This window comes from Salvelinus alpinus, chromosome 9 (genome assembly GCF_045679555.1).
Source record: "Salvelinus alpinus chromosome 9, SLU_Salpinus.1, whole genome shotgun sequence".
NCBI classification, from domain to species: Eukaryota; Metazoa; Chordata; class Actinopteri; order Salmoniformes; family Salmonidae; genus Salvelinus; species Salvelinus alpinus.
The window spans coordinates 44,597,537-44,619,537 of NC_092094.1; the positions used below are offsets into that span (position 1 = coordinate 44,597,537).

At 43.8% G+C, this 22,001-nt stretch overlaps 1 protein-coding gene across 1 annotated transcript in view; it reads left to right on the top strand.

The window, feature by feature from the left end:
• Nucleotides 1-22,001, top strand: part of LOC139530179 (potassium voltage-gated channel subfamily KQT member 1-like) — a 243,770-nt gene that overhangs the window by 120,064 nt on the left and 101,705 nt on the right. The gene's annotated exons all lie outside the window — the stretch shown is intronic.

Consider the following 22,001-nt stretch of genomic DNA (forward strand, 5'->3'; position numbering starts at 1 on the left):
GGGCTGACAAAGAGTGTTTGTAGAGAGAGAGAGAGAGAGAGAGAGAGAGAAGGAGGAGGAGTAGTGGATGGAAGGGGGGGGGGGGTAAAGGATAGTAGACAGTAGAAAGAGGGAGAAAGATAGAGAGAATGAGATGGGGGAGTCTTGTTCTCCTCTGTCTGTCCTCCCTGCTAATAACAGTTGAGTTTGCTCTCCCCTCCCCCCCTCCCCTCCTCTCCCCCCTGCCCTGCCTGCCCTGCCCTGGGCCGGCTCCAGCTCCAGCTCCACTCACATGTGTTCTGGCATGGCTCTGGCTGGGGGCTTGGGGGCTGCGGCCCCCCCACTCCACTCGGCCCTGTCAGGCTCCCAGCCAGAGAGTAATGTGAAAATGTGGCTCGCTGGCGTCCACTTGATTAAGTCCGTCCACGTGTCTGGAGAGAGGAGACAGAAGGTTTAATCACCATGGCCCTGACACTCTCTCCTCCTCCCTCTCCTCTTTTCCTTCATCTTCTTCCCTCTTGTTCTCCTCCTCCTTGGAGCCGGGTTTAGTTTTTCTCTGTTTTATTTACTTCTACACTGGTTTTCTTTGTTCATCATTTTTTTCACTTTTTTTTCTCTTTTCGCTCCTTCTGTGTAACTGACTTTTATTTTGTTAGCTTTTTCTTCCTGTCTTACTCTTTCTCTTCTTGTGCTCTTTCTCTTGCTCTTTTTCACATAGTGATCACCCCCCCCCCCTCCCTCCCATCTGTCCTGTACGTTTGTGTGTGTGTAAGTGAGTGTTTGTGTGTGTATGTTTGCATGTTTCTTTGTGTGTGTGTGTGTGTGTGTGTGTGTGTGTGCGTGTGTGTGTGTATATATATATCTGTGCCTGTTTGTACAGTTGAAGTCAGAAGTTTACATACACCTTAGTCAAATACATTTAAACAGAGTTTTCACAATTCCTGACATTTAATCCTAGTCAAAATTCCCTGTCTTCAGTCAGTTAGGATCACCACTTTATTTTAAGAATGTGAAATGTCAGAATAATAGTAGAGAGAATGATTTATTTCAGCTTTTACTTCTTTCATCACATTCCCAGTGGGTCAGAATCTTTTTTCTGGCGGTTTTGGAGCAGTGGCTTCTTCCTTGCTGAGCGGCCTTTCAGGTTATGTTGATATAGGACTCGTTTTACTGTGGATATAGATACTTTTGTACCTGTTTCCTCCAGCATCTTCACAAGGTCCTTTGCTGTTGTTCTGGGATTGATTTGCACTTTTCGCACCAAAGTACTTTCATCTCTAGGAGACAGAACGCATCTCCTTCCTGAGCGGTAAGACGGCTGCGTGGTCCCATGGTGTTTATACTTGCGTACTTTTTTCTGAGGTCTTGGCTGATTTCTTTTGATTTTCCCATGATGTCAAGAAAAGAGGCACTGAGTTTGAAGGTAGGCCTTGAAATACATCCACAGGCACACCTCCAATTTCCTCAGATGATGTCAATTAGCCTATCAGAAGCTTCTAAAGTGATGACATCAATTTCTGGAATTTTCCAAGCTGTTTAAAGGCACAGTCAACTTAGTGTATGTAATCTTCTGACCCACTGAAACTGTGATACAGTGAATTATAAGTGACATAATCTGTCTGTAAACAATTGTTGGAAAAATTACTTGTGTCATTCACAAAGTAGATGTCCTAACCGACTTGCCAAAACTATAGTTTGTTAACAAGAAATGTGTGGAGTGGTTGAAAATCAAGTTTTTATTACTCCAACCTAAGTGTATGTAAACTTCCGACTTCAACTGTATATGTGCGTGCACACGTATATTGTTTGTGTGTGAACATGTGTGTCTGTGCACAGCAGTGTAGAGGGGAGGAAGGCAGGGAGGGAGTGCCAGGCCAGCCGTGGTGCGTTGTTCTCCCAGTGGATCTATAAAAGTGTCAGGGCGAAGAAATAGAGCCGCCTGGGCTGAGCAGAGTGGACCACTCCTGACAGGCAGACAGGCAGCTCACCACTACACTCCGTTAAGAAACTCCCTCCCACCTCGCTGTCCTCCTACCCCCTTTTTCTGATATATAAACAGCACCTTCGTTCAACTCCCAAAAAGTCAACATTGTTTTTTCTTGACACTTTTTAAAACTTGGTCATTCTGAAATGTTTGGTCTTTCTTTGAATTGGAATTGTTGATGGATGTTTCTATCATTGCAGACACTTTCTCTCTAGAGCCCTGTAGGATTTCTTTTCCACTCAATAGTAAAACTTTATTTCATAGGTGAGACCAGAACTGGAGAATTCCTAACTTAACGTTCAGTAGTAGATGGAAGGGAAACTAAATGGATTGTTTTGAATTAATTACAGTTTCACCATGTCTGCCTGTCCTTGGGCAGCCAGAGCTGTAATAAAGTGCTTGTGATGAATGGGTTGTGATGGGTACGTTTAAGTCCAGGACCTGGGGTATAATACATACTATACATTCATCGTTTCCTATACAGTTCAAAAATAATACTTTTCATGGCGCCACAATTCCACATGATGAATTACTTAATTTCATAGTTAAATGAGTTCATATTATGTTTCCAAAAGAGCTCAGTAACTTATATTACCGAAAATATACATCACATTACAATATTCACTGCATCTGTAGCCAAAATAGTTTAGTGTACCCATATCTCCAAACACATCCATTACATTATGATACTTATCGCATTAGTAGCTGTGTTTCACTGAGCTCCACCAGTTACAAGTCACCTGTGTTGCCACGTCACTCTCATCCAAAACCCACAAGCCCCTTTATTCTAATCCACCTGGGCTGACCTTGGCCCAAGACTGTGGACAGGGCACTCTGTGTCACTGACTTGATCTGGCACACGCACACACACCCATCTCCATAATGTTCACACACACCTTAGGAGTGCTACTCTCCGTCTTAGCGAGGCCTATAGCGAATGGCGTTAGCAGACAGCAGCAGATGCGTTGAAATGCGGGCCCTTCTCCCATCCATCACACGCTGTCATTACCCCTGCACAGCTAGGCTGCTAGCTAAATGATTCTATTAGCGCTGGCCGCTCAAAGCCCCCACTGTTCCCCCTGTCTCCACAATGTGTCCCTGCTATCCAACCCATGCGTTGATAATTTGCTTGGAGAAATTGGCCCTGGACAAGCCTCCAATTATGGCATAGCACCCTGTCCTGTTCCCAGATAACTGCTTTCATAACTGCTGCTTTGAAACCACGAATGTATCCTTCTTTCTCGCCCTCTTTCATTCTTCTCAGTCTTCTCCTCCTCTGGGAAGTGTAAATACTGCAGTGACAGGCAGTCAGCTTCGTATCACGCTCAAGATTAGGTGAACCGTTTACAGAGAAATCAGCTGATCTCATATTAAACCTTTTTATGGTGAATAAATGCCATTTGTAGGGATGTCAGTGCAGTGAATGTTGTCCCTGGGGCTTCCTGTCTCATAGCGGTTCCATGTGACTCACAGCCCAACATACACTGTGTACAAAACATTAAGAACACCTTCCTAATATTGAGTTGCACCACCCTCTCCCCTTTTACCCTCAGAACAGCCTCAATTTGTCAGGGCGTGGACTCTACAAGATGTCGAAAGCGTTCCACAGGGATGCTGGCCCAAGTTGACTCCAATGCCTCCAACAGTTGTGTCAAGTTGACTGGATGTCCGTTTGGTGGAGGACCATTCTTGATACACACGGGAAACTGTTGAGCGTAAAAAACCCAGCAACACTGCAGTTCTTGACACAAACCGGTGCGCCTGGCACCTACTACCATACCCCGCTCAAAAGCACTTACATCTCTTGTTTTGACCATTCAACCTCTAAATGGCACACATACATGTCCCAATTGTCTCAAGGCTTAAAAATCCTTCTTTAACCTGTGTACTCCCCTTCATCTACACTGATTGAAGTGGATTTAAGTGACATCAATACAGGATCACAGCTTCACCTGAATTCAGCTGGTCAGTCGATGTCATGAAAAGGTGGTGATAATCTTTTGTGCACTCAGTGTATATTGAGACTTTTTCTACTATGTTGTGGTACAATGAGGTAAAGTATGAGCAACATAGGATATTTGCCTTCTCATCTTAACAGCTATGTTTTGTGTGAGATTTGTAGTGCCTTCAGAAAGTATTCACACCCCTTGACGTTTTCCACATTTTGTTGTGTTACAGCCGGAATATATCAAATTTAGATTTTTTTGTCATTGGCCAATACACAATACCCCATGATAAGTGTTTTTTGACATTTTTACAAATGAAGTTAAAATGAAAATCTGAAATGTCTTGAGTTAATAAGTATTCAATCCCTTTGTTATAGGAAGCCTAAATAAGTTCAGGAGTAAAAAAGGTGCTTAACAAGTCACTTAATAAGTTGCATGGACTCACTCTTTGTGCAATAATAGTGTTTGACATACTTTTTTTATGACTATCACATCTCTGTACCCAACAATTATCTGTAAGGTCCCTCTGTCAAGCAGTGGATTTCAAACACAGATTCAACCACAAAGACCAGGGAGGTTTTTCAATGTCTCACAAAGAAGGGCACCTATTGGAAGATGGGTAAAATATATCTCTTTGAGCATGGTAAAGTTATGAATTTCATTTTATTGTATCAGTACACCCAGTCACTATAAAGACACAGGCATCCTTCCAAACTAAGTTGCCGGAGGGGAAGGAAACTGCTCAGAGATTTCATCATGAGGCCAATGATGACTTTAAAACAGTTATAGAGTTTAATGGCTGTGATAGGAGAAAACTGAGGATGGATCAACAACATTGTAGGAACTCCACAATACTAACCTATTTGACAGAGTGAAAAGAAGGAAGCCTGTACAGCATTAAAAATATTCCAAAACATGGATCATGTTTGCATGGGTTGAATACTGCAAAAAGTGTGGCAAAGCAATTCAGTTTTCGTACTGAATACAAAGTGCAAATCCAATTCAACACATTACTGAGTACCACTCTCCATATTCAAGCATAGTGGTGGCTGCATCATGTTATGGTTATGCTCGTAATCGTTAAGGACAGGCAAAATCCTAGAGGAAAACTTGGTTCAGACGGCTTTCCACCAGACACTAGCAGACAAATTCACCTTTCAGCAGGACAAAAACCATAAACACAATGCCAAGTTGCTTACCAAGAAGACAGTACATGTTCCTGAGTAGCTGCGTTAGTGTCAGGTTATGAAGAGTGATAGGTGTGGAGTCAGGCGCAGAGGGCAGAGGATTCGGAAAAACCCATTTATTCCGGAAACAATCACAGCGAAAGAGGGCGACGCCGAACACAGGCGTAAAACACTCCAAATAGTACAACACCGGTACACACGCTGAACATCGGAAAAATAAATGAAAGGACACTCCTGTACCAAAAACCGCAAACAAGCCCGCACAAACACAGGCGGGCCAACTGAACTTAAATACCCAACCCAAAACACCAAACAAGGAACAGGTGAAACCAATTAGACCAAACTAAACGAAAAGGGATCGGTGGCAGCTAGTAGACTGGTGACGACGAGCGCCACCCGAACGGGAAGGGGAGCCACCGTCGGTGATAGTCGTGACATACAGTTTTGACTTAAATGTACTTGAAAATCTATAGCAGTCATCAACAACCAACTTGACAGAGTTTGAAGAATTTTGAAAAGATTAATGGGCAAATGTTGCACAATCCATGTGTGGAAAGCTCTTAGAGACTTGTCCAGAAAGACTGTAATCACTGCCAAAGGCGCTTCTACAAAGTATTGGCTCGGGGGTGTGAATACTTATGTAAATGAGATATCTGTATTTCATTTTAGAATGATGTAGATTGGTTTTATGCCTTAGATGAAAATGCATGCTAGCTATGAAAATTATGTGTTGAAGTCATCATTATCACCACAGATATTGCACTGGGAGAAAGTCCTTGGACATGGGACAATACTCTTTCTGTAGTACAAACTGTATAGGTGCAACCTTGCACAGCAAAAATGTAATTAGAGCATAGAGATACATACAGAATTTTATCACAGTCACTGGATAATGAGATTGTGTTATTGTTTAGATTAGGAATTTGTTTTTATCAACGCTGCTCTATGAATCGGACACTGTGTTCTTGTGTTTTGGCAGCAGTTTTGTTTTCAACGTGTTCCAACACTGTTTGTTCTTTTGCCCAAATTAGATAACATGTCTCTGTCAGAGCCCAATCTCTGCATCGGGAGTTCTGCATTGTCACTGGTGTGGAAAGTTTATAAAAATCAGTTGGGGAAAAAAGTTAGTTCAGTTAGTCCCTGAGGTCACAGGTCAAGATGCAGGCCCATAATGCAGTGTGACACGCTCCCCTCTCAGATCTCACTTCACACAGAAACTGAAGCAAGGTCAACTTCCCCAACACAGCTCTGCTGCTTATAGAACCCACACTTACCATCTTTCATTTGTTCTGAGGCTGTGAACCCCCTATGTACAATCACCTGATCTCCCGGAAACAGCATATTACACATTGCTCATAACCTGACCAGGTTAGACCTGAGATATGAGCCTTGATTGGCCAGTGAGCCCAGGGATGGAGGTCTGGGTTTGTCCAATGAGTCATCCTCAGAAAGGTAATGTGAAATAGATGACGGAAGACTCGTCATTGTGGATAAATGAAGGTTTACTATGCTATGCATAATGCTGGGCTGCATTTAATTTCAAAAGGTGGTTTTTTGTTTATTTATTGGTTGGTGCTATCAAATCTCCCCTTTGGGGGATTAATAAAGTGACATATTATCTGCCCCTCAGTCTTAATTTACTTTCTTGGTGGATCTGAGATGATTTGATTGGTATTTAGTGGTGTCAGAAGGGAAGGATCTTTTTGGAATGAGATGCAACCCTGGAGAGTTATTTTAATAAAAAATTTATTAGGATCCCCATTAGCTGACACCGTAATGTCAGCTTATCTTCCTGGGGTCCAACACAGAACTAAAAAGACATTACAATTTACATTAAGGCATTACAAACATTTAACAAGTAACGTTAGACATTACAGACAATTAAAATACCTGACAGGTGATACATTCAAAGGCCCAGTGTTATGGCTCTCGTCGAAAGGAGTGGACCAAAGCACAGCGTGGAAAGTGTTCATGATTTTTATTTTCAAAAAACACTCAAACAAAATAACCAAAGTGAAAATTAAAGCGCACAGTTCTGTCAGGTACAGACACGAAACAGAAAACAAGATCCCACAACCTAATGGTGGGAAAAAGGGCTGCCTAAGTATGATCCCCAATCAGAGACAACGATAGACAGCTGCCTCTGATTGGGAACCACACTCGGCCAAAAACAAAGAAACAGAAAACATAGAATGCCCACCCAAATCACACCCTGACCTAACCAAATAGAGAAATAAAAAGGCTCTCTAAGGTCAGGGCGTGACACCCAGTGCTGTCAAAAACTTGATGTTCCTGTGTTTTATATATATTTCGACACTGTACGTTTGGAATAATACTTTTTTGATTTCACCCTGTTTTGTTGGATGGAGTTTTGGCCTTCCATGGTGACATCATCATGCAGGAAATTAATTGATAGACCAATAAGAAAGTGAGTTCTAAACCTCTCTGTCAATAACAGCAAGTGTTCAGTTTTCCCCTCCCCACGCAGACCACTCCCCAGTAAGGGTGCGTGGGTAAAATCACTGAAGAAGCATCTGTGTGAAGTCCACAAAGCAAATATTCCATGTAACAAACAGATATATCACCTGCAGCATGATCAAGCAAGTTAAAACATCATCAAATCACCAAGGTTATATATGCTTTGTTTAATACACTGAAAACAAATTTAAAGATACCAAAAACAACTTAGTCCAATCTATGTTGCTAATATCATGTGGCTGTCCATGGTAGTGTGTGTGTGTGTGTGTGTGTGTGTGTGTGTGTGTGTGTGTGTGTGTGTGTGTGTGTGTGTGTGTGTGTGTGTGTGTGTGTGTGTGTGTGTGTGTGTGTGTGTGTGTGTGTGTGTGTGTGTGTGTGTGTGTGTGTGTGTGTGTGTGTGTGTGTGTAAATGTGTGCACGCGCAAGTAAAACAAAACAACTCCGGGATGCTGGCCTTCTAAGCAGAGTTGCAAAGAAAAAGCCATATCTCAGACTGGCCAATAAAAAATTAAGATGGGCAAAAGAACACAGACACTGGACAGAGGAACTCTGCCTAGAAGGCCAGCACCCCGGTGTCCCTTCTTAACTGTTGACGTTGAGACTGGTGTTTTGCGGGTACTATTTAATGAAGCTGCCAGTTGAGGACTTGTGGAGCTTCTGTTTCTCAAACTAGACACTCTAATGTACTTGTCCTCTTGCTCAGTTGTGCACCGGGGCCTCCCACTCTTCTTTCTATTCTAGTTAGAGACAGTTTGCGCTGTTCTGTGAAGGGCGTAGAACACAGCATTGAACGAGATCTTCAGTTTCTTGACAATTTCTCACACGGAATAGCCTTCATTTCTCAGAACAAGAATAGACTGACGAGTTTCAGAAGAAAGTGCTTTGTTTCTGGCCATTTTGAGCCTGTAATCGAACCCACAAATGCTGATGCTCCTGATACTCAACTAGTTCAAAGAAGGCCAGTAAACTTCCGACTTCAACTGTTCATCCACTGTTATGCCATGCAGCCCTGCAGTTTTCCCAGACTTAAAGGCTTTAATTGCATCAAGAAGTTCCTCCTCTGTAATTTGGGCTTCACATGAGTCTTTCTGTACAGCTGTTAATTTGACATTATTAATAGAAAAAATATCCATACAATTAGCTTTGGTTAGTGTAGATGGAGGACACTGAAACGAAATATATACTTAAAGTACTTTACTTCCAATTCGAAAATATTGTTTGGTGAATCATGGGTTACTCTGTCATTTGTAAGAAGTTTCAGTAAATTATTTTTGGTAGCATTTCTATGTTGAAGTAAAAAAAATAATTTGGTGCATTTTTCCCCTTATGTGACCGACTGGCTCAAATCGGTCTTATGTAGCAAAATTTGAAATTCTGTTTTTTACATGGGATAAAAGTAGAGCTACAAAATGGTATATCATACACTACAGTTGAGGAACAATGGGAAAGTAATTTTGCTTTGAAAGTTGATCAACTGGTAAACTCACTTTTGAGAAAATGGCCTTTGAATGTTTTGGTGCTACTATTGGAGAGACCTTCTTTTTCTACACCCATTCAGCATCCTTCACACCCTCTTAAACTTTAGTCCCACCCATCTCTTTAATGTTTGTTCCGAATGTACTGACAGCAGTCAAGCACCCAAGCTAACTTGCTTGCTACTTCCAGACATCTAAGTGAGAGAGAACAGCTCACTGAACATTACCCCCCCTACAGAGCTGGTTAGGCTGTTATGTTATCCAGAGTGTTGGTGACTGCAACTGTGCTGTCAGATTATCCGTTCGTAAATTCTGAGCGTTTTACGTTCAGAGCGCACAATGGATGCTCTGGCCGTTGAATAGGGTTGATCCGAACATTCTGACCTGACAACGGCAGTCAAGCACCCAAGCTAACATTGGCTAGCTTGCTAGCTACTTCCAGACACATTATGAGAGAACACCCCACTCTGACCATTTTACTTGCCCTAGCAGTGCTGGTTGTGCTGTTTTCATGTTTTCCAGAGTGTTGGTTACTGTAACTGTGCTGTTGGCAACAATTTAACTATGTTTTTTTGCTGACGTTTACTGACACCGGCCATATTCAATGGGTGTTGAGCATTCGTAAGTTCATCAGTTATTCTGCGCTCCCTGACACACTCGCATGAGAGAGCTGAAATCGGAGTAGATGACCAAACTGAATTTACGAACACACCTGAAATGGTTACTTGCATAGTGGAGTCTTTTGTAAGACATGTAGCTAGATAGATATCTAGGTAAACAATGAAGCATAATCCCAACTCCTGACATTACTAGCTTGCATGAATATGCAGGTAGCTAACCAACCAGGTTCAATGTCAGCTAGCTAACATTAGGCTATAGCTAGCTAAGCAAATGGCTCTGAGATACGAATAATAATGTCATACATGTAACATTAGCTAGCGAACCAGCCAGCTAATGTTAGCTAGCTAGCTAAACAATGAAGCATAACCACAACTCATGACGTTACTACCCTGCATGAAATTGCAGGTAGCTAACCAACCAGGTTCAATGTTAGCTAGCTAACATTAGGCTATAGTTAGCTAAGCAAATGTCTCTTTCTGTCAAAATTAGAAACATGTAATATCTGAAAATGTAGCTAGCTAGACTATCTTACCTGTATACATAATTCATGGTTGGACACATCTCCTGTCGGATGCCATGGTTGCCCTTAGTTTGAAGATGCAATCCGGAGGCAGGTGTTTTCTCCATCTCCTTAGCTATCATACTCGAATTCCACTTATTTAAAAACTCAGTCCTCCAGAAAGTGGAGAGCAACACTTATGCAGTTTTAATACACAATACATTTTCAAAAAGCTGCGTTAGACAGGATTACCTAGACATACTGACCAACTCAAATAGACAGAAGTGTGCTATATGGCAGACCAATCCAAACTCATCTCTCGGCATGTCCAGCCCACACATTATCTCAGCCAATCATGGCTAGCGGGGAGGTTGCTGACTTTTTCTTTTGCTAATCCAACTAGGCTCGTAATTTAACCATTTTATTCGTATTTACAGATGGCATACAAGTTTGTTATTAAGGCTCATGAAAGTTCACGTGTTCGAGAAGGCATTTCTGCCAAAAAATGCATTTTGATAAAAAGTTTACGCTCAAACGACTCTCCTGTGAAGTATTGACACGCGACATACGCCTAGTTTCCTGAAACGGGTCACATATTCCATCCATTTTGCGTTGTTTTTTAAAATAATATATTACACTTGATCTTTCATGAATAAGTTCCTCCTTTTCTTTTTCTTTTTCCTCTAACTTATTCTGAGCCTCTATGGTACGTTTTTTTATTGCTATCTGTCTGTACTGTTTGTCCTTCCATTTGCTTTGCTAAAATGGACTCTCTTTTTTTCGTGATATCCAATTGCTTAGCCCAAAAGATCACACTGTGCCACCCACAGAACAGAAGCAGATCAACCGCCAAAAGCATTTCCATCGTCCTCACCTCAATTTGCATTATATATAGCTATAAAAAAATATTTGCCATTACAAAAATTACATTTTTGGCAAGCATTTATTATTTTAGCAAAAAATGTTTTATATTCATCCTATGTTATTCCTAATGTCTTTACTCCCAAGCAACAGTTAGTTAGTGAAACAGAGACAAACCCATTCACACCATCTCTCTATTTTCTCTCTGTCTGTCTATCTCTGTCTCTTGCAAACCTCTGTAATTATAAATGTTAATTGTATGCTGGAGAGGAGAGGGACTGGAACACGTTGTAAAATAGGTTTCTGCCAGGACATGCAGCTCATCTGATGCTGTACATTCCCCACCTGCTCTACTATACCCTTATAACCACTAGCTGGCTGGCTGGCTGGCTGGCTCTGTCTTTCTGGTTGCCTGTTCATCTGACTGGCTGGTTGGCTGGCTGGTTGTCTGTCTCCCTGGCTGTCTCTTTCTTTCTGGCTGCCTGTTCATCTGACTGACTGGCTGGCTGGTTGTCTGTCTCCCTGGCTGTCTCTGTCTTTCTGGCTGCCTGTTCATCTGACAGACTGGCTGGCTGGATGGTTGTCTGTCTCCCTGGCTGTCTCTGTCTTTCTGGCTGCCTGTTCATCTAACTGACTGACTGACTGGCTGGTTGTCTGTATCCATGGCTGTCTCTGTCTTTCTGGCTGCCTGTTCATCTGACTGACTGGCTGGCTGGCTGGTTGTCTGTCTCCCTGGCTGTCTCTGTCTTTCTGGCTGCCTGTTCATCTGACTGGCTGGCTGGCTGGTTGTTTGTCTCTCTTTCTGGCATCCTCACTGTCTTTCTGTCTCTGTCTATTTCTCACATTGTCAGAACAAATGTTAATAAGATCTCAATTTCTCCACTTTGGCTTAGTTCACTCTGAAGTTCAGTGAGAAAGTCACATTGAAAAAAGGAGAAAGAAGGGAGAAAGAGAGGGTAGAGTGAGGTAGAGGGAGAGGGAGAAAGAGAGGGTAGAGTGAGGTAGAGGGAGAGGTAGAAAGAGAGGGTAGAGTGAGGTAGAGGGAGAGGTAGAAAGAGAGGGTAGAGTGAGGTAGAGGGAGAGGGAGAAAGAGAGGGTAGAGTGAGGTAGAGGGAGAGGTAGAAAGAGAGGGTAGAGTGAGGTAGAGGGAGAGGGAGAAAGAGAGGGTAGAGTGAGGTAGAGGGAGAGGGAGAAAGAGAGGGTAGAGTGAGGTAGAGGGAGAGGGAGAAAGAGAGGGTAGAGTGAGGTAGAGGGAGAGGTAGAAAGAGAGGGTAGAGTGAGGTAGAGGGAGAGGTAGAAAGAGAGGGTAGAGTGAGGTAGAGGGAGAGGGAGAAAGAGAGGGTAGAGTGAGGTAGAGGGAGAGGTAGAAAGAGAGGTTAGAGTGAGGTAGAGGGAGAGGTAGAAAGAGAGGGTAGAGTGAGGTAGAGGGAGAGGGAGAAAGAGAGGGTAGAGTGAGGTAGAGGGAGAGGGAGAAAGAGAGGGTAGAGTGAGGTAGAGGGAGAGGGAGAAAGAGAGGGTAGAGTGAGGTAGAGGGAGAGGGAGAAAGAGAGGGTAGAGTGAGGTAGAGGGAGAGGGAGAAAGAGAGGGTAGAGTGAGGTAGAGGGAGAGGGAGAAAGAGAGGGTAGAGTGAGGTAGAGGGAGAGGGAGAAAGAGAGGGTAGAGTGAGGGAGAGGGAGAAAGAGAGGGTAGAGTGAGGTAGAGGGAGAGGGAGAAAGAGAGGGTAGAGTGAGGTAGAGGGAGAGGGAGAAAGAGAGGGTAGAGTGAGGTAGAGGGAGAGGGAGAAAGAGAGGGTAGAGTGAGGTAGAGGGAGAGGGAGAAAGAGAGGGTAGAGTGAGGTAGAGGGAGGTAGAGGGAGAGGGAGAAAGAGAGGGTAGAGTGAGGTAGAGGGAGAGGGAGAAAGAGAGGGTAGAGTGAGGTAGAGGGAGAGGGAGAAAGAGAGGGTAGAGTGAGGTAGAGGGAGAGGGAGAAAGAGAGGGTAGAGTGAGGTAGAGGGAGAGGGAGAAAGAGAAAGAAAGATTTAGTTGTTTATTAGTCAGCCTGTTCATAGTGATTTCCTCCCCGTGTTCAGTTCCAGTGAAGTGAAGTCTTGGTGTTTGGCCTGGGCTCCACCATATCCCTTACCTGTAATGGTATCCTCTCTTCTCTTTCCTCATTAGGAGATTGGAAAAGTCAGGTCAACTCATTGCAACTTCAGCTCTTTTGCCTTTTGGCATACTTTCCATAGAATAGCAGTTCTTTTCCTTTCCCATTGGTCACAAAAGTTCACCCTTGTTGAAATGTTTCCTATTTTAAGCTTTTGTTTACCAGTATACTCTCTATGTATGCTGTAGTTTCTACCAATTCATATTTGGAGTTATGCACGATACATTACAAGTCCTCCCCCTCCTCAACCCCACCCTACCCCAAACAACGGAGAGAGGGTTCCATGCCACTCTAGTGGAGCCCTTCCTAGTGCCTCAAATATGCCTCCCTCCTGTCTTTCCGTGACTCTCCTCTCATCTCCCTCTCAGCCTAGCCTATAGAGACAGCCCTTCTGTCTATCACTGGCACCTTGTTTGGACGAGTGACCCTGCTGCTAGCCTAATTACTCTGTGGTGTGTGTGTGTGTGTGGGTGTGGGTGTGGGTGTGGGTGTGGGTGCGGGTGCGTGCGTGCGTGCGTGCGTGTGTGCGTGTGTGTGTGTGTGTGATGGATCACTTCTATGGCTGAGGGGAAGTGGGGCTCCTGACGGGGCCTAGCATGGCCCCCTACCTTCATGCCCCCAGGGAGGAGATAAGTGCTGCTTGTCGGGAGCATTTTCAGATTTTTCTTCTATCTCTCACTCCCTTTAATATCTCTCTCTCTCTCTCTCTCTCTCTCTCTCTCTCTCTCTCTCTCTCTCTCTCTCTCTCTCTCTCTCTCTCTCTCTCTCTCTCTCTCTCTCTCTCTCTCTCTCTCTCTCTCTCTCTCTCTCTCTCTCTCTCTCTCTCTCTCTCTCTCTCGTCAGGGTGACTGCTCATACAAAGAAAGGCCACACCAATTTCCCTCTCTCTTAGGCCCTAAGGAAACATAAAGAGAGAAAGTGGTGTGCGACACACACACTCACACACACACTGAAAATACAGTAACATTTTATTTAACCATGTCATATAACATTGTCACAACACTGTCGTTACACATACTGTATATTTAGATGTGTTGTGACATATATAGCAATATTTTATGGCCGGTTATGACACCTATATAAACGTGTCAAAGCGCACAAATCCTACCACACAAGGTAAACCATTCCATTCTACTTGTAAATAGTATGTTATATAACATTTCCAAAAATGTGCCATTTTATTACCATTGCAATTATTCACACATTGATGTCAAACATGTGCTTCGCCCATGCTCTGTCGCTGATGACTGGGATTAATGCAGGAGCAGGACAAAAAAACTCCTGTGATTGATTCCAAAATATGTAAATGTCTGGAATCTAAGTTTGTTTGTTCACCACATTATTATTGTAGTCCTCCATGGTTTTGCTTTAATATAGCTACATGTATATTTAACGCTACCACTAGGGGGAGACATTCAAACTGTTAGCTGCAGGTGCACACTTCATACGTTGGAAGAAGAGAAGGAGGAAGGGAAGCCCAGTGCATAAATGTCAGTTGTCAGGGTTTTCTTATTCATCCTGTTTTCAAGTTTGTAATATTTACAAGCATGATTTCGTTTTTGAAATCTAGAGATAACATGTTTATCTAAACCGTGATGAGTTTTCCCGTAATCTTTATTTATAATTTAACTGTTTTGATTTTTCCCTTCATATACTGTAAGTGTAGCCAAACATGGCTAGCTAAGTTTGTATGTAAATCAATGAGACAAGATGGCGTCTCAGAATAAATCTATTTTCGTTATAAATGTTTTGGCTCGTAAATGTTTTTTTTTTTAAATGTTTCAAACGATGGCTCGTATTAAGTATATTTACATGAGTACATATGACCCACGCTAATGATAAGTATTTTATAAAGTTACTTAATTTTTTTTTTGTATCTAACGGTCGCATGCTAACTGTTAACGTTAGCTAACTCAGCGCTAGGCGCTAGCTAGCCTGCCATAGTTAGCTAGTTGTTGTTATGGGTATTTGTTACATTTAATACACAGGCCTCTTCTACTATTTTTTTGTACAATTATCACTATATATACAGTATATAGAGTGAATCAAATGTACTGTTGTTGCCTCAACAAGGCATGGGTGTATTTAGTTGTTTTGTACACCACCATCTTTAGTGATAGGGTAGCTAACATTAGCTTGCTAGCTACATGAACAGTTAAGAGCTGTTAAAATGGGATTGTAATGTATTTGAACATGCCTGAAAGTGTTTGCTATTCTCATAATATATTTGGTGTGAAGTTTTCTGATTTCTTTAACGGTGTCACTGCATTGTAGCATACTGTTTTCTGATTTCTGTTCTTTACCAGGGAAGGTAATGCATCTGCTGCATCCAGTGGTGGAGGTGAAGACCTCGAGTGAGGCTGCAGAAACAAACTTGAATAAATAATGCAATTTAGAGTTAATTCCCTTTTTTGTTGTTGTTTTAATGAATTCTTTGCAGTGAGTTTTTCGTAATGAAAAATACACTTTATGACACTGTCATGAAGCGTCATGACCGTCCTGTGTCACTTTACTTGGACTAAGAAAATACACTTTATGACACTGTCAAGAAGGATCATGGCCATCATAATCATGTAAGCCAGGTAGGCCTATCATGTACATGCCCTCCTGTCATTTAATATTTCACAACATTTTATATAACATAACCTGTTTACAACACACACACACACACACACACACACACACACACACACACACACACACACACACACACACACACACACACACACACACACACACACACACACACACACACACACACACACACACACACACACACACACACACACACACACACACACACACACACTCTCTTCTAGTGGCAGGTGTCTCCCTCTACTGATCTGGACAGAGGGAGGGAGCACATAGCCGGTAGTGAAGGGAACTTTTTGATACACCAAACTTTCTCGCTGTGCCTACAGTATCTCCCTCTCTTTCTTTCTTTCTCTCTCTCTTTATAACTCTTTCTATTACACACACACACACACACACACACACACACACACACACACACACACACACACACACACACACACACACACACACACACACACACACACACACACACACACACACACACACACACACACACACACACACACACACCACCCTGTAGAGAAGCCAACCAGGCCTTCCCACAGCTGAAGGCGAACAAAAGGGCTGATCAGAAGAGAAAAGAGTAATTAAACACAAGGCTTTAATGTCAGCCAGGCCCCCATACCCCCCCCCCCCCCCCACCCATTTTACCACAAAAACAAGAATGGAAGAATAACTTCTTTCAAAGAAAGAATGGTTTTATAATCCTGCCTAGCTTCTGAAAGGAAGCCCTCAGCTCTGGAGGCGCAGGGTCAGCCTCTCTCTCTGCCTTCTGGGCTTATTCTATCTCTCTCTCTTCCTCTCGCCCTCTCTCTCTCTCTCTCTCTCTCTCTCACTCTCTCTCCCTCTCTTGCCTCTCTCTCTCTTTCTCTCTCTGTCTTTCCCTCCCGTTGGCTGGGCCCATAGAGAGAGCTAAGTCAGGCTGAACGAATGTGGGCAAGCCTGTGACTGCACCTCCAGCAGCCCCTGGCTCCCCAAAAAGAAGGTGTCTCTAATTGTTCCTTCTAACTTCTTACACACACACACACACACACACACACACACACACACACACACACACACACACACACACACACACACACACACACACACACACACACACACACACACACACACACACACACACACACACACACAGTCCCCCTCTTCACATCCCCACGCTGGGCTCATGTGCTCGGATTACCATACGCCTATGAAAGAAGCAGCCAATTTAATCCCAATACAGCCGGCTATAGGAAAGACGCTTCTACTGAGCCAGGGCCTCCGCTGGAGAGGGTAATCACAGAAATAGTTTTTTTTAAAACAAGGGTCCAGTGTGGTGTTTTTCCAGGACCCCCTAACTGGCAGCTATAAAGGGAGTATTTCTCTAACATGCACTAATCCTGCTAAACAGCACCAAATCCTATTAGACCATGAATTATAGCTCCTGCTTCGGCACCTCTCTCTCTAGCTTGTCCTCCACTGGAGAAACCCAATACCCCTCCCCTTCCTCGCCAACTTCTCAGTCACACCCACACATACACACACACACGCGCACATACACACTACTCACCACATCACCAAAACCTGCACCCCGCTCCTCAATACTGTAGCCCAAGGCCCAAGCTGACAGGGGAGGGGAGGCGTGTGACTGTGCTCCGGAGTGGAGGTCTATGTTCGTTTACTGTATATGTGTAGGTATGGAGACTTGTGCTTCTGTGTGTATGATTGTGTAATGTATGTGTGTGGATGGTGGTTCTTCTCCCCTCCTAAAACAGTCAGTCAGTCAGTCAGTCAGTCAGTCAGTCAGTCAGTCAGTCAGTCAGTCAGTCAGTCAGTGAGCCAGCCTTTGAAGTGTTGGGACACTTATTTAAAGGGCAGTTTATGCCCCAAACCAACCAGAGACATTTCCCCTTCCCCTCCTGCTCTATGGAAGGGGTAGCTCCTGCTCTGCTCTGGCCGGCTCCTTTGTTGAATAAACTCCTTAGCTTAGGTAACCTCCAACATCACCACTTCCCTAATTAAGGAGATTTTGTGAAGCTGAGGTCAGAGCTTCTTTCTTTCACTCGCACATATATCAAATCAAATCACCCTTAAGCGAGTTCTTGGACTGTTCTTTGACTTTCCATCATTAAATAAATAAGATAAAACTGTATTTCAAAAATGGTTTAGCCTATTCACCTGTGGATTGGTTGCTCTTTACTGTATCTAGCCAGCCAAAGTATGCAAAGTGAAAAATCCGGTTCTGTACAAACATAATCATTTCAATGACATCATGTATCTGTCTGTGTGCTGTTTTGCATAACTAAAGCTGTAGTACAAGTGATTTACATGTAGTAGTAGTATTGTTTAACAGTAGCAGATCCACTATTGACATGTCCTGACATTCATAGGGAAGTAGCCTACCCTGTCACTTAGCCTTTAGGAAATAATGAGTTAAAGGAAAATTCCACCCAAAACCGATCTTTTGATATTTGTTTCATTAGTCCATCGTTGAAATAGTCCTGGAATGTTTTTGCTTGTCAGCACTCAAGTTTGCATGATACAGCGTATGTAACTTTCAAAATACAGAAATCATCCGTGTGTGATGCTGCTTTGGGTGGACTTTCCCTTTAACCCTCACACAGACATGAGCCGAAGGGCCTTAACGGTTTCTGTCAGCTGAACTCTGAGAGCAGGACTCAGGGCCTACTGATGTCTGGAGGTCTGTAGAGGTGTACAGCCTGCACCTGAGAACTAGACATTACTCACTAAACCCTGTCCAACAATAATTGTATTTCTCTGTGTGTGTGGGTGTGTGCGTGCGCATGTCCTTAACTTGAGGTTTTCTTCCTGGTATTGTCCAAGCGCAGGGTTCAGGGTTGTCAAAGTTCAACTGTTCAACTCTGTTTGGTTCGAGCGTTCTCCCCTATCAGCAACGACCTTTTCCCCGTCTCCTCTGTAATAACACGTTGTGAAAGTGGGTTCATTAAATGTGGGTGGGGTTTTGGTCAGAATGATACATTCAGTCATTCTAGAGTGGCAATTTTCTTTGTTTGGTTCTCCCTCAACCATTTAGAAATCAAACCACAAATTGCAGTACCTTTAGAATTACACCAGGGTGGTAGAATGATGTGTGTGTGTACACACGTGATACTAGCATGTGGTTGTGTGTGTATATTTATGTGTGTGTGGGATAGAGAGAGAGTGAGAAACGGAGTCCTCTACCACCCCATGCTAGTGTCAACCAGCCCTTTCCTCCGGTGAATCTGGGAGACAGAAATGTATGACAGATGTGGCAGGCTGTGCAGCAGGCTTCGTGCCCCACTGTTCCTCATTTCTGCTGTGGTGACATGGCACGGCACGTAAATCACGGCCTCTCCTCTCTTTGTTGTCAGCTATTAAATACACAGGCTTTCATGTGTTCACGTGCTCATTACCAGCCGGGCCGGGCCGCGCTGAGTGCAGCCTGCTATTGTTTCAAACATCTCAAGCATTGTGTGATCAAGGCCTATTGATCGGTTCTGCTTGTCTCTGACTGGGGCTGCAGACACAAAGACAACTGGAGCAGACACCCCCAGAGAGAGAGAGAGCGGTCAGTAACTAACCAACAACACACATCACCAGTAACTATACACAGCAGGACAGAGAGAGACTAGAGACAGACTCCTGCATGCAAACAACCTCTCTGTCTCTCTGATGATTCAACAACACACCGACTGAATTTGACATGAAAGACAGTTACTGGCTCCCGGCTAATTAAACCCCTCTCATATTTCAAGTGTGAAGTGTAGAGATAATCAAGGGCCTCTTCTGATTTGATACAGAAATGTTGTGGGTGTCTGTTTTCTCTTGCATTGATCAAAGACCCCTCCTGAAGCTGATCATCGACCACAGGCCTGTGCCTTTGCTGTGCTCTGACCATCGACCTGTAACTCTAGACTCTAAAGCCTCTTTCCCCTGATCGACTCCGTCCCCAGACGTTATTACACTGTGTGCTCCTAGGAAACACAGACAGGATATTAGACTGGCTCCAGCCAAGGAACAGCAGAGAGGAGGACTGTTACTAAGGACTACTATGAAGTTTCTAAAGTAACCACCTGGAAAAATCAACCCAGAAAGCTTTATTAAGAAGGAAACTTCCAAGTGCCAATGGATGGCATGTGGCTATAATCTGTCCAGGATTTCAAAGGACCACACCAACTAATTTCTCCTCAACACTGTACCCAATTGAATTTACCACAGTAGCCCTGGTGAAGAATGGTGAGTCTGTGGAAGACTGTGGCAGTCTTAAGCCTGGGTATTCACTGGAATAAACAAGCGTCCCCCTTGGCCCTGAAATCATACGGCACAGGACAATCAAAACAATATTGAAGTCTGTGTGTGGGAGATTAAATGCTTGCTGACTCCAGAGGAGCCCTGGGATGCATTGTGTTGTGTGGCAAACGCTCTGGTCTGGTGAGAAGAGGGAGAAATAAAAGAAAGGAGGAAAGAGGAGAGGAGAAGAAGAATGAGACCAGCAGCAAGTGTTGTGAGTCATCAACCAGACAGAGAGAGAAGTCGGAAAGCTGACATTCCAAAGGTTGCTGGGCGCCAAATGTGGTTGAGCGCCGCATCTGGGGCAGGCCGACTTTAAGTTGTGTAAAATATGTTATTCTTTTATCACGGTCACTTGCCAAACATGCATGTGCATTTGGGAAGCGAGGGGGGAAACAGTCCCGTGATCGAAACTGCACGTGTTTTCTGTTTCCTACATGTGTTTTCTTTCCCAATTATGTTCAATCTACAACTCAGCGCAAAAACACATCCTCCTCGCACTTGGGAAGACGGAGGAGGGGGTGCAAAAATGAAGAAAGAAAAAAAAACGCCTCTGCTTTTTGTTTGGTATTGTGTGCATTTCCTCGTATAGGCCCAGATCTGAGGGCAGAAAAAGCAGTCCCAGCAGTCTGCTTTGATCCATATGTTTTATGGCCCCTGTCAGTGTATTGTCTGTTAAGTCCTTTTGTTGCCCCTACCCTCTAATGAAGTCTTCAGACCGGGCTTGTTGACTCCACAAAGGCGGGAGGGTGTGCTTTCTTCACAGAGAACCAGCTAGCCAGCTGTAGGGCTGGGACGCAGCAGTCACAACAAGTCTTGTACCCCCATACATCCCCCCAACAAAGGGCTGCTGCCTTCAGAATGGAGCCATTCATTTGCTTTGGAGCACTTCAGCAGAGAAGACCTTATCTCTCACCACAGTCACGCTCAGAGCCTGGCAAAGTGTGTCACACACACACACACACACACACACACTTTCTCTCTAGTTATGGGAGGATGTTTTTGGGGGGATTTGGGGCCACATTTTTTTAATCTCCAGACTTTGTAGACTATGTTGTGCCGTTATCTCTGAAGGGGATGGCAACTCTGTCTTCTGTCTCTCGTTTGTTCCTGTGCCCGTTTCTCATCTCTGTGCTATTTTACAAGGTGTCCCCGCTCTGAATTCCTTCAGAATGTTATTGTTAAAGAATCCGGTGGCGTTGCTCAGCGTTAATCCGGCGTCTCTCGAGACGCACTCCAAACGCCGTCCCGGGAGGCTTATCCAGCCCCCTTGATGTCAGCGATAAGGCCGAAGGGTAAGGGTCACATGTTTTAAAACACACGTGAAGCAAAAGCAGATATTTCAGCTACGCTTTTAAGACAGACCCCCAAAAATATCCATATTGAGTTGATTGCATTCTCTTTGATCTGTCAGCAGAGCTAGTGTCAGAGAGAAGCAACAGACAGAGACACATGGGTTCTCACTGAGTGCCCATTACTAGTCACGCTGCAGTCCTAGCACACAGTACCTCCAGTACAGAGACAGCATAGTACAACAATATAATAACAGTCCAGAAATATGAAACCACCGCATGAATGTTAAACTGTAAAATGAGAGGGCACACATTCTGTACATGGACCAAAAAGAATCCAAACGGTTCTGGAATAGACTCTGAGGGCCTATTTCCAGATCTAGCTAGCAGGTCACCACTTCCTCTACTGCTCTGTGGTCATCCTCTAGCCATGACCCCATGACCCATGGAAGTTGTCAGCAGTCGAACCGCACATCAACACCCTTTCAAGTTTTGCCCTCACACACACACAGCTAAGTATCGTACTCATGCGTACACCCAAATATGGCCGTGTCATCTCCAACAGTCACATTTGGCTCACAACAATTTTTTTTTTTTTTTACCAGATCTGTCTGCATCTTGTTGTGCATTTCAGCTTAGACACAGTGAAGCCAAGCGAACATCAACA